We start from the raw sequence: 12,461 nt of genomic DNA, 5'->3' as shown, positions 1-12,461 counted from the left end.
AAAAGCCTATTCAACATCAAATTAGGCTTTTACAAATTAAGCACCAAAACATCATGTTGTACCACAAATTTGACAGAAATAGTAGTTCAATACACAGTAATGCTATGTAGAAATTACTGTATTTACGAACTTGGCACCAAAATATCACGATGTATTGAAAACATTGACTACAAAAATGCGTTGGATAATCCAGAACGTTGGATAAGCGAGTGTTGGATAAGTGAGACTCTACTGTATTTTGATTCCATAGCCCACTTATCGATGGATGGCCAGAATCAGCAGCATCCACTGCGGTCCTTTTTATCCTGGGCGACGACCAAGCCAGTATAGACTTATTTTGGTTTGATTCTCCATAATGCTAATGGGTTAGGTGCTCTTAGTTTTGCTCCTCAGCTGAGGCCTCTCTGGCTTGGTTGGACCTGCCGGTAGTTACACTACCACCAACACAGCCCTCAGTCATCATTGGAGCAGTTAAGCCCCCCCACCACGTCAAGGAGACACCTGCGGGGGGGGGGGGGGATCAGTACAATAAAACCACACTACAAACTAGAGCTGAGAGCTGGCACAACAAAACATTGCATGGAAAGTTCCTTGACATAATTGAAGGAAAAGCTGATAAGGAGAAGACCTGGCTCTGGCTCACGAATGCGACACTGAAGAAGGAGACAGAAGGCCTGATCCTTGCAGCCCAGGAGCAAGCCATCAGAACAAATGCAATTAAGGCCAAGATCGAAAATCAGCTGATGACTCAAAATGCAGACTGTGCAAGGAAGCTGACGAAACCATTGATCATATCCTCAGCTGCTGTAAGAAAATTGCACAGACAGACTACAAACAGAGGCACAACTGTGTGGCCCCAAATGATCCATTGGAACTTATGCCTCAAGTACCACCTCCCAGCAGCAAAGAACTGGTGGGATCACAAACCAGCAAAGGTCGTGGAAAATGAACACGCAAAGATACTGTGGGACTTCCGAATCCAGACTGACAAAGTTCTGGAACACAACACACCACACAACACATCACAGATGTGGAAAAGAAAAAGGTTTGGATCATTGATGTTGCCATTCCAGGTGACAGTCGCATTGATGAAAAACAACAGGAAAAACTCAGCCGCTATCATGACCTCAATATTGAACTTCAAAAACTCTAGCAGAAACCAGTACAGGTGGTCCTTGTGGTAATCGGCACACTGGGTACCGTGCCAAAAGATCTCAGCCAGCATTTGGAAACAATAGACATTGACAAAATCACAATCTGCCAGTGGCAAAAGGCCACCCTATTGGGATCTGCACGCATCATCCGAAAATACATCACACAGTCCTAGACACTTGGGAAGTGTTCGACCTGTGATTTTGTGATACAAAATCCAGCATATCTATCTTGTTTGCTGTGTCATAATAATAAAATAATAATAATAATAATAATAATAATAATAATAATAATAATAATAATAATAATAATAATAATATGTTACCCAGCTCTCTTCATAGCTTGACATGGGGCATAACATAGTTTAAACACATCACAAAACACATCACAAAACACATATGCACAGGGTGGAAGGCTTTACCTTCCACCCTGTGCATATTCAGAGCGAACTAGAATATTTGTACACATACTGATGAACACATGGATCTAAAGGCACTATATGAATACTTGCATTTGGATCGAGTTCATCTTCTAGAATGTTGTTTTCCACCCAAAGCCTAACATCTCCAAAGTTTGTGATGCCATTTACATGAATAAAATGCACATAAAAGTGTACACTTTTGATAACCACTCCCCCCAATGATATCGACATAGCTAGCACTTTACCCCAGTTTCCTACAGATCTTATCCATGATTTTACCATGTTGTATTATATGTGTTTTTATAACTTGTTTTATTGTTGTTTGATTTGTTTTACTGCTTGCTTTTATATTGTTATGACCGGATTTGGCCCCATGTAAGCCGCCCCGCCTCATGTAAGCCGCGGGGAGATGGGGCGGGGTATAAGAATAAAATTATTGTTATGATGATTATTATTATGATGATGGTGATGATGATGATGATGATGATGATTATTATTATTATTATTATTACACTTGAAAAGGTACACCTTACATCTGTTCTTCAACATTCTATAAAATGTGTAACATTTTGCAAAATCCAGACAGGGTTCTTTATTTGGAAATTATTATACAAATGTGTACATTTGCAAAGGTGCACACAGAAATGCATATATTTAAACCCTGAATTCCAAGCTGTCAGTTTGATCTAAAGATTCCGTTTCACCAAGGTCAGCCTGCTCGTCAGTGTCAGCCTGCTTGCTATCAGACTGAGAACTGTCCTCCTTTTCTAAGTCAATTTGCACCTGGCTAGTTTCAGTATCATCAACATCATTCCTTGCTGTGGGAAAATGAACTTGCACTCTTTGTTCCTCATCTTCTACAACAGGGATATTTTGAACCTGAATCCCATAATCTGTTTTTATATGAATTGTTGTTTTGTACACTGTTTTTAGTCATTGAATTTTTGCCTATTTATTATAAGCTGCCTTGAGTCCCCCCAGGGAGAAAGGCGGGGTAAAAATGATGTAAATACATAAATAAATAATCCTCATCAGAGTCCATCTGAGGTTCCAGCTGAGTCACAACATCTCCCCACTCCCCACCAGGAGCCCATGGATTTGCCACTATGTGTGACGAATCCATGGGCCTTTGTGATGAGGTTGTACGTTAAATCCCATGAATTTCAGAAGATCAATTGTAAGCATGAAAGCAGTTTTTCAGAGTGCATCTAGAATTGCAAGTTTCAGGGGATGGGTGGGAGGTCACAAATTTTCATGGAAACTTGTGATGCAGCCTTTAGTACCGACTTGGAGCCTAAACAAATTAAGGCTTAAAAACAACCATAACTTGAACTTGATTTCTGTTGAACTAATTAATTGCATGCAATTTTTTTTATTTATTATTTATTTCCGATATTTCTACCCCGCCCTTCTCCCCGAGGGGACTCAGGGGAGTCCCCTCAGTGATCACTCCAGTAACCAACCTGAGTCTGGGAAGTATCTACTAGGCTTTTTCCTTTGCTTTGCTTATTTGGTCATTATAATTAGGTTAGATTGGATTGATTTAGGAGTTGGGCAGTTGGTTTCCCATTATTACAAAAGCCTCGCAATTTCTGGATTTTTGTATTGGATCATCTCCTTAAAACCAAGTGTCTTCAAATTCAGGCACATATTGAGTAAACATAGTAACTTAAGCATTCTTCTCCATCATGACTTCCCCATCTAGCAATAAATCTCCAGACTGAAAGAATGGCAGGTTCTAAAAAGTAAAATGAGCTCTTTGCAATCAGCTTATTTTTCAGATGTTGCCAATGTTATTAATAATGCATTTTTTGTTGTTGTCAAAATTTATCAACATAAATTTTGTAGCTCTTCCCTAAATAGAGTTCATTAGGAATTGGTTCACAACAATGCCTTGTTTTGTATGGGCTGAGCAATCCAACCCCTCACTGTCAACTGGAATTAATGGTCAGGAAAGTTTCCTCTTTTGGTAGGGAAATAGGTAAATTAGCTTATGAAAATCTGTTTAAAAGTATCAGCATGCATTTGTTGACATAAGAAAATGAACAATGTGCATCCAGGCAGAGAGAGTAAAGTTGCTGGACACATTTCCTAATTGTTCTTGTTGGCTAATAAGAAAAGGATGTTTGAGCAATGTCAGCTTTCTTTAAAAAAATTCAGTTGGAGCTTGTACCACATGTAAAATGGATATTTTTGTGAAGTCTCTCCTATGAAATCACAATTGCTCAAATCAAACTTTATCACTGTAACAATATGTTAATCCAATTTCAGGACATTTTAACTTCTATTGTTTACCAAAACCAATAAGAGGTCATTTCCATATGATGTTTATTTATACAGAAGGGGAAGAAGACATTCAGCAATCAAAGTTTCTATTGCTAAAACAGATGGGCATCTTTGGTGTTGTTAGACTGGCTAGGTTATTTTCCCCACAGTTGTTCTTCGATATTAAATCCATTAAAACACATGCACACATCACATCACATTGTCCATGGAAAGGAATCTTGTATTACTTATCCAGTTGGGATTTCTTTTCCAGGAAAAAGATAATTTTCCATCCTCTTTTACTGGATTTTTGGAAATCTCTTGGTAGTTTATTTTGAAAAAGTGTATTTTACTATCTCAATTAGCAACTTGAAACTTCAGCAATTGTTGTTGACCATTTTTCTTTTTAGAAAATTGGAATGAAGGAATTGTAATTGAATGTCTTTGTATTGCATGCATTTTAACAGTATCTCATCTTTCAAATATCTCAGAAAAGCAGAGCAGGTATAGAATAATAAAGTAAAGGTTTTCCCCTGACATTAAGTACAGTTGTGTCTGACTCTGGGGGTTGGTGCTTATCTTCATTTCTAAACCAAAGAGCCAGTATTGTCCGTAGACACCTCCAAGGTCATGTGGCCAGCATGACTGCCTGGAGAGCTGAACTGCTAAGTTGACAGAAGCTGGGGCTAACAGCGGGAGCTCACCCCTCTCCCTGGATTCGAATCACTGACCTTTCGGTCAGCAAGTTCAGCAGCTCAGTGGTTTAACCCCTGCACCACTGGGGCCCCCGCATATAGAATAATTCCATTTTATTTTGCTAGATAGATTAGACAAGCCTAAAGTGAGCATGATGGCTGAGTGTGGATTTGAATCCAAATATGCCACTCAGAACTTTATTATACAAATCTGGTAAATTGCAATTACAGCAGTAATATTTATTATTTATTAAATAAAATATTAGATCCCGTTGTATTTTTCTTCTTGCTGCTTTAAATCTCAGTCATTAGTGGGGCACCTCTTTATACTGATAGAGAAAACCTATGAATTGCTCCCAATATAACTAAGAGCAATACTGGTGAAATGCGTCCCTTCTGCTGCAGTTGTGATATTCCAGCAGTCATGTGGCATGAGTGGGCATGATTCTTCACCCACCTTTGCTATTCTCAAGTAGGGTGAAATTGCTTTCACTCAATTTTTATTTTGTTTTATATTGCTTTTATTTTTTTATTTATCATTTTGACAAAATTGCACAATTGTTGCAAAAGTACATTTTTAAAACGGAAAATATGCATGTCCAGAGAATGGTATACACTGGCAAGTAAGTGGTTTAGCAAGGAGTTGCAGAAGGGTGATCACAGGGCTATGTATCACCAAAGCAACACTGTAGCACGATTACAAGGAACTGTGAACGTGATTATTAAATATCTGTATGCTTCTGTTTGCTTTAACAACTTGATTGCTATGACACAACAGAGTGGTGTAATAAAGTCCTCAGTGTCTCCAGAAGATCGGTTACTGAAATTCAATACGTAGATCTTCTGATTGATGATCATGGTTACTTGGGCCTCTGAGGTGTGAAATCCTCTGATATTTACAGCTTTCCAAGTTGAGAACCACTGCATTGAGAAGATTGTGCTAGGTCAGTGGTTCTCAACCTGGGCCTACAATTCCCAGAATTCTTAGACAACTTACCAGCTGTTAGAATTCCTGGGAGTTGAAGGCCAAAACATCTGGGGATCCACAGGTTGAGAACCACTGTGCTAGATAGTAATGATAATGGACTTTAATAATTCCCTCCATTTCCCTAAAGCTAGGGTTCAAGGTAGATTATGAATTAAAATACATTGCACTTAAAAATATAAAAGGTCAACAATTAAAAGCAGATGGATCAATGGTCTACTTTAGGATGACATATTTGTTTACCCGTTTGGAGAATACAGTGTTCTCTTCCCAAAACTCTTTTTGCTGATTATCCTGTTGTTTGGATGCTACATTGCATTGCATTTTAGTATATGATAAAGTTTATTATTTAGTATGTTACAGCATTACTAGGAGCCCCGGTGGAGAAGTGTGTTAAATCACTGAGCTGCTGAACTTGCAGACCGAAAGGTCCCAGGTTCAAATCCCGGGAGCGGAGTGAACACCCACTGTTAGCTCCAGCTTCTGCCAACCTGGCAGTTCGGAAACATGCCAATGTGAGTAGATCAATAGGTACCGCTCCGTCAGGAAGGTAATAGCGCTCCATGCAGTCATGCCGGCCACATGACCTTGGAGGTGTCTATGGACAACGCCGGCTCTTCGGCTTAGAAATGGAGATGAGCACCAACCCCCAGAGTCAGACATGACTGGACATAACGTCAGGGGAAACCTTTACCTTTACCTTTTACTACAGCATTACTACATTTGGCTCAGCTAAAAATGTTCTCTCTTTTTCTCTCTCTCATGATAGCAAGACTATATTTGTATATGTTTAGTATCCCTTATGCAAAATTCTTGAGCCCAAAAGTGCTTTGGATTTTGGAGTTTGTTGAATTTTAGAATATTTGCATTGTATGTATGTACATAATAAGATATCTTGGAGATGGGACCTAAGTCTAATAAAAAAAGGCATTTATTTATGTATCATATACACCTTATACACCATAAGCTACAGATTATTTTATGCAACTTTTAAAAAACATTTTGTATAAAACAAAGATTTTGTACATTGAGCCCTCAGAAAGTTAGGTGTCTGTATCTTGGTGTCACTACCCATGTGAAAAAAATTGAATTTTGGAGTATTTGGAATTCTGATCAACCTGTGCTGGTGCTTAGTAACAATATGAGTTTGCTTTTATTTTAAAATAATGAATAAGTCCTGAAAAAATCCTGAATAAATGTAACAAGAAAAATTGCAGAAAATTGATTACCAAGTCTGTGCAAACAGATCTGCTCTAGAAAGTTTAATCACATGTAGGCTTCCATACAAGATGCCACAAACAAGGGGCTGAGCATTGAAAGCCACCTTTGATTTGTAGAACAAGAACACTGTAGCCTGTTTTGCCACATTGGGATCTGAGAGCTGTCACATTTTTGCTGTCGTCAGTAGACTTCTGAAGAGCTGGAAGCCTGTCAAATACTCCTTTTCTGTCAGAAAGCGAAAAGGAAATGAACCTTTGGATCTGGAAATTCATCTTTGACCAGGAAACATGGGCTTACTTGTGACTATTGCTCTTCTGCCTGAGCATATTATTTTTCCTTGTAGAGTGCAGAGAGGCCTTTTATAATCTCTATCAATTGAGGTAAAATTGCCCCTGCGATACTGGAGTTTACAAGAAGACAGTGGCATAGGGAATGTGTCTGACATACTAACTGGTTCACAAGAGAAGTAGAATGCAAAAGAGGGAAGGTTTTCATACCAATAATGTATAGTCTCTCCATCAACTTATGGGTGATAACACAACACTGAAATGTGAGGTAAAAGAAATCAATAAAGAAATAAATCCCATCATTTTGTCCATGAATATTTATGATTTTACACATGAACGAGACTGTCAGTTTCACTCCCTCCCACCTGCGTTTTGTTTTAAAATCTAACCCTAATTCAACTCTGGAGATCTGGTCGAACAGCATAGAGACACCAGACTTTTAAGAAATAACAACTCAACACACTCTATCGTAATGGGAAAATCTATCAATTTTGTTTTCTTTCACGTTCAATTTTTAAAAAAAATCTCAACTTCTTTCTATTTAATTTATTTAATTAATTTCATCCATCCCAGTTTTGGTCTTCAAGGAATGGCCGGTCATATTAGTTGGTTACAAATTGACCACAGGATTGTTGTGTATTTTTCTGGACAATTAATGGGAACACAGAGTGCTGTGGAAAGCCTGAAGGAGACTAGCAAATGCTGATGATATAACAAAGTAAGTTTCCTGGCATCTATAGCATGGACTTCCGTGTTTAATGAAGGCTTTCAAAAAATTCCAAGGGAATTTGAGAACTGTTTGTGTTTCTGCACCTTTGCATTTCTATCCTTCTGCTGCTTCCAAGTTGGTTGTAATGTTTTATTCTTTGGCTTTTGTTTTTCTCTCAAGTAATTACTCTGATATTGTGTTCTTTTACTGCATGAGCACACACACATACATGCAATAAAGTACAATCAATCAATCAACTAAAGAGCCGAAGTTATGGCAGTCTGTGCAGAACCATGGACAGTTCCCAATACAAATCATTCAAAATGATTGTTGTTGTCCTAATGACGAAACTTGCTTACTAACAAGATACGATTAAAGGCAGAAGAAATAAAATGGATGGATTTAATGTAATCATAAGAAGCCAGCATAGTCTAGTGTGGCTTAAGTTTTGGGCCATAGAAACTCACTGGATGTCTTTGGGCAAGTCACACTCTCTCAGCCTCATAGGAAAAGTAAATCTCTTCTGAACAATTTTTGCCAAGAGAACCTTGTGATAGGGTCATCAAACATCAGAAATGAATTGAAGGCATATATCAACAACAATATAAAGTTTGGATGATTCTTTGCAAATTAATCTATTTTATGATGAACATTACAGGCTCCAGGACTGCTGTGAAGTAGAATCAATTGGACTCGTCTTTCTCTTAGTAGCTGTGGGAAACATTAGCTATGCAGCTATAATCTATCTATCTATCATCTATCTATCTATCTATCTATCTATCTATCTATCTGTATAAATGTTATGTGCATTTTCCCATGGAGTAAACAACAAAACTACTGGACCCAATCACATCAAATTTGGCCACAAAAGACATAGTCATCCAATCTATGTCTTTTAATTTAAAAAACCCTAGAAAAATAGTCCAAATTACAGAGGATGAGGAAGAGCCTTTCTTCCCTTGGCTGCCAGTCAGAAAGGTAGACCCTGTTGCTTTTAGCCCCCCCCCCCGCCTTTAGGCCCCACCCCCTTTGTGTCTTAGCAACTCCCTCAGCCAAAATGGTGCCCAGGGGACAGGCAGAGTGCACTTACGCCTCATCCACACTGCCCATAAAATGCAGATTATCTGATTTAAAATGGATTATATGGCAGTGTAGACTCAAGGCCCTTCCGCACAGCTAAATAACCCAGAATGCCAAGGCACATAATCCACAATATCTGCTTCAAACTGGATTATCGTGAGTCCACATTGCCATATAATCCAGTTCAGTGTGACTTTTATACAGCTATGTAGAAGGGGCCTCATATAATCCAGTTCTAAGCAGATAATATAAGATTATAATATATACTGTAATAATTATTGTGGTATAATAATACAGAACAATATAATCTCTAAAATCTGGATAGTAAATGAAAAGCAACACTCTGAAAACAGGGAAATTCCAGAAAGGAAACAGCCAGGGCCAGTAAACACCTCCCAACAAAGGATTCTCCCAGGCAGGAAGCAGCCAGGCTTTGAAGCTGCAAGACCATTAAATGCTAATCAAGGTGGCTAATTGCAGCATTCATACCTGCCACACCAAGACTATTAATTGCTATTCAACCTGGCCAACCAAGGATTCTGCAAGGTAGAAAGTGGCCAGGCTTGCAAGCAGCAAGGCTATTCAGTGCTGTTCATCCTGGCCAACCAAGATTTCCCCTAGATAGAAACCCCCCAGGCTTTGAAGCCACGAGGCTACTCTGTTCCATTCAACCTGGCCAACGAAGGATGCTCCTATGTAGAAAGCGGCCAGGCTTTTAAGCTGCAAGACTATTCAGTGCAATTCAAGCTGGCCAAACAATTATTCCCCTACAAAGCAAATAGCTAGGCTTCAAAGCAGCTCTTTGACTGAGGGTGCTACTCCAGCTTGCCAAACAAGGATTCCCCTAGGTATAACACAGCCAGACACTGAAGCTGCGAGGCTATTCAGTGCAATTCAACTAGACCAACAAAGGATTAACCTTGGTAGAAGGCGGCCAGGCTTTGGAGCAATGATACTACTCTTTACTATTGAAGCTGACCAACCAAAGATTCCCCTAGGTAGCAAGCAGCCAGGCTTTGAAGCAACGAGGCTATTCATTGCAATTCTAGCAGCCCAAAAAACCATTCCCCTAGAACCCAGGCTTCCAAGCAGCAAGCCTATTCCATTGTATTCCAGTTCACCAAACAAGGATTCCCATAAGAAGAAAACAGCCAGGCTTTGAGACTGCAAGGCTGTTCACTGCTATTCCACCTGGCCAACAAATGATTCCCATAAGCCACAGCAACGCATGGCCGGGTTCAGCTAGTAATCTATAAACCAGTATGCCATAGATCTGATATAGCAATAGCAATTGGAAGGAGGTTCATATCAATCAAGCTAGACTGTGTAAGATACCAGACAGATTATTGTCATGGCTTTGTCTGATTTTAACATTCTGTTGATAGTAAATGACAGCCTCTCATCTGAATGTATTACTAGCTTGGGACTCTGAAGTCCTGGGTCAGGTCTTGGACTTATAGCCTGGAGCTAACCCCAAGGAATTTACAGTCTATGGGGACAAGAGGGGGGAAGGCATAATGAAACCACCAAGAACACTAAAGTGAAGACAGAGGAGAATAGTCATCAAACTGACTATGTTTGTACAACTCAGAAGCTATAATTTTCACCTCATTTACTCTGGCATAGGCTTCCCACAAGCAAGAAGCTGAGAATAGCAGTTGTATATACTTCGATCATTATTCCCTCTTTCAGTTTTTTTCACTTGTAGTATTTTTCAGAACCTAAATGTGTTATCGTGAAAGCCAAATGCTATAGCAAGAAATTCAGTGAAATTATATGTAATATAAATGGATCCATGCAATAATAAATGTCCCAACCAGAAGAGCAAAAAACAAAACAAAAAACAAAACAAAAAAATTACAAATATTTTATTGTTTCAAAGAAAAAAGTTTTAGTGAACTTAGAGGTGGGGTTAGCTCAGTATTGTAAAGTCCTCTCTTTACAATGCAACCATGAACTGAATGACCTGCTATCTATTAAACACCTCTTGTTGACCATCAGGCAAATGGGTAACCTGTGTCTGTTGATGGGCATTTTGCTTTGAGCTATGCTGTATTAAGTAAAAGGTCCATGAGGTTAAATCTGTGCTGACACATGCACACATGCAAATGACACAATGTCTGACCTCAGGCAAGTGTGAATAATGATGCAATTTAATATGGCAACTGAACTGTATTTGTTACTAAATGAAATGACTGAATCAGTCAACCTTATTTTTAAAATATATAACACAGTGTCATAACCCTACTGTCCCGAGGTAGTATGGTTAAGGAATTTCTGAAATGAACATAATATGAGTCCTAACTGTTAATATATGTAAGATCAATGACCTTCTTTTGCAACCTTGGATGTATATGGATATGTGTGTGATTATTTTGCAGACATGTGAACATGTAACAGCTGCACAGCTCTATCGCTCTGTGCCTCTCATATTCTTTATCCCTTCCTAAAAAAGAAGATGTAAAGTATTGCTTTCCCCTTAACAGCAATCTCTTAAGTCATGGGCAACCTTCTCCAATTGCCTTTAATTTGACACTCTGACAACCTAGAGACAACAGAGAGATGAACAGCAGCACATCAGATATAAAAGAATTGTGTCTAATTTTCTCTGCTAATGCATTGTATCTGCAGAAGTGATATTAAAGGTAATTCAGCACATCGTGTTTCGAAACCAGACACCAAGAAGGGACGATGAGCAAATTGAAACCTCTTGTGGGAAAGCATTTGAGAAAATCCTTACATTCCTTGGCGCATTCACATGAAATTGATAAGTCCCCCTGTAAATCACTTTAGTGACTTTGAAAAACTTAGATACAGGAATGATATGGTAAAAAGTATATCATAAATAAGGATTGGAGACTGCTGCTCTGAAAAATAAATAGCCTATTCCTCTTTTCTTTCGAAAGGCTTGAATAATATAATGCCAACTATAGAAAGCAATTATTGTCTAATTGCCTACTTATAAGCCCAGGGCTGATCGACATGACCAGCAGCAAACATCTCTGGCATCCAAAGCTTAACCCATCTTCCATGGATATATAGAATCATAGAATCATAGAATAGTAGAGTTGGAAGAGACCACATGGGCCATCCAGTCCAACCCCCTGCTAAGAAGCAGGAAATCGCATTCAAAGCACCCCCAACAGATGGCCATCCAGCCTCTGCTTAAAAGCCTCCAAAGAAGGAGCCTCCACCACGGCCCCGGGGAGAGAGTTCCACTGTCGAACAGCCCTCACAGTGAGGAAGTTCTTCCTGATGTTCAGGTGGAATCTCCTTTCCTGTAGTTTGAAGCCATTGTTCCGTGTCCTAGTCTGCAGGGCAGCAGAAAACAAGCTTGCTCCCTCCTCCCTATGACTTCCCTTCATGTATTTGTACATGGCTATCATGTCTCCTCTCAGCCTTCTCTTCTGCAGGCTAAACATGCCCAGCTCTTTAAGCCGCTCCTCATAGGGCTTGTTCTCCAGACCCTTAATCATTTTAGTCCCCCTCCTCTGGACGCTTTCCAGCTTGTCAACATCTCCCTTCAACTGTGGTGCCCAAAATTGGACACAGTATTCCAGGTGTGGTCTGACCAAGGCAGAATAGAGGGGGAGCATAACTTCCCTGGGTCTAGACGCTATTCCCCTATTGATGCAGGCCAGAATCC

This window comes from Anolis carolinensis, chromosome 4 (assembly GCF_035594765.1).
Source record: "Anolis carolinensis isolate JA03-04 chromosome 4, rAnoCar3.1.pri, whole genome shotgun sequence".
Classification (NCBI taxonomy): Eukaryota; Metazoa; Chordata; class Lepidosauria; order Squamata; family Dactyloidae; genus Anolis; species Anolis carolinensis.
This window is presented reverse-complemented; position numbering follows the sequence as displayed.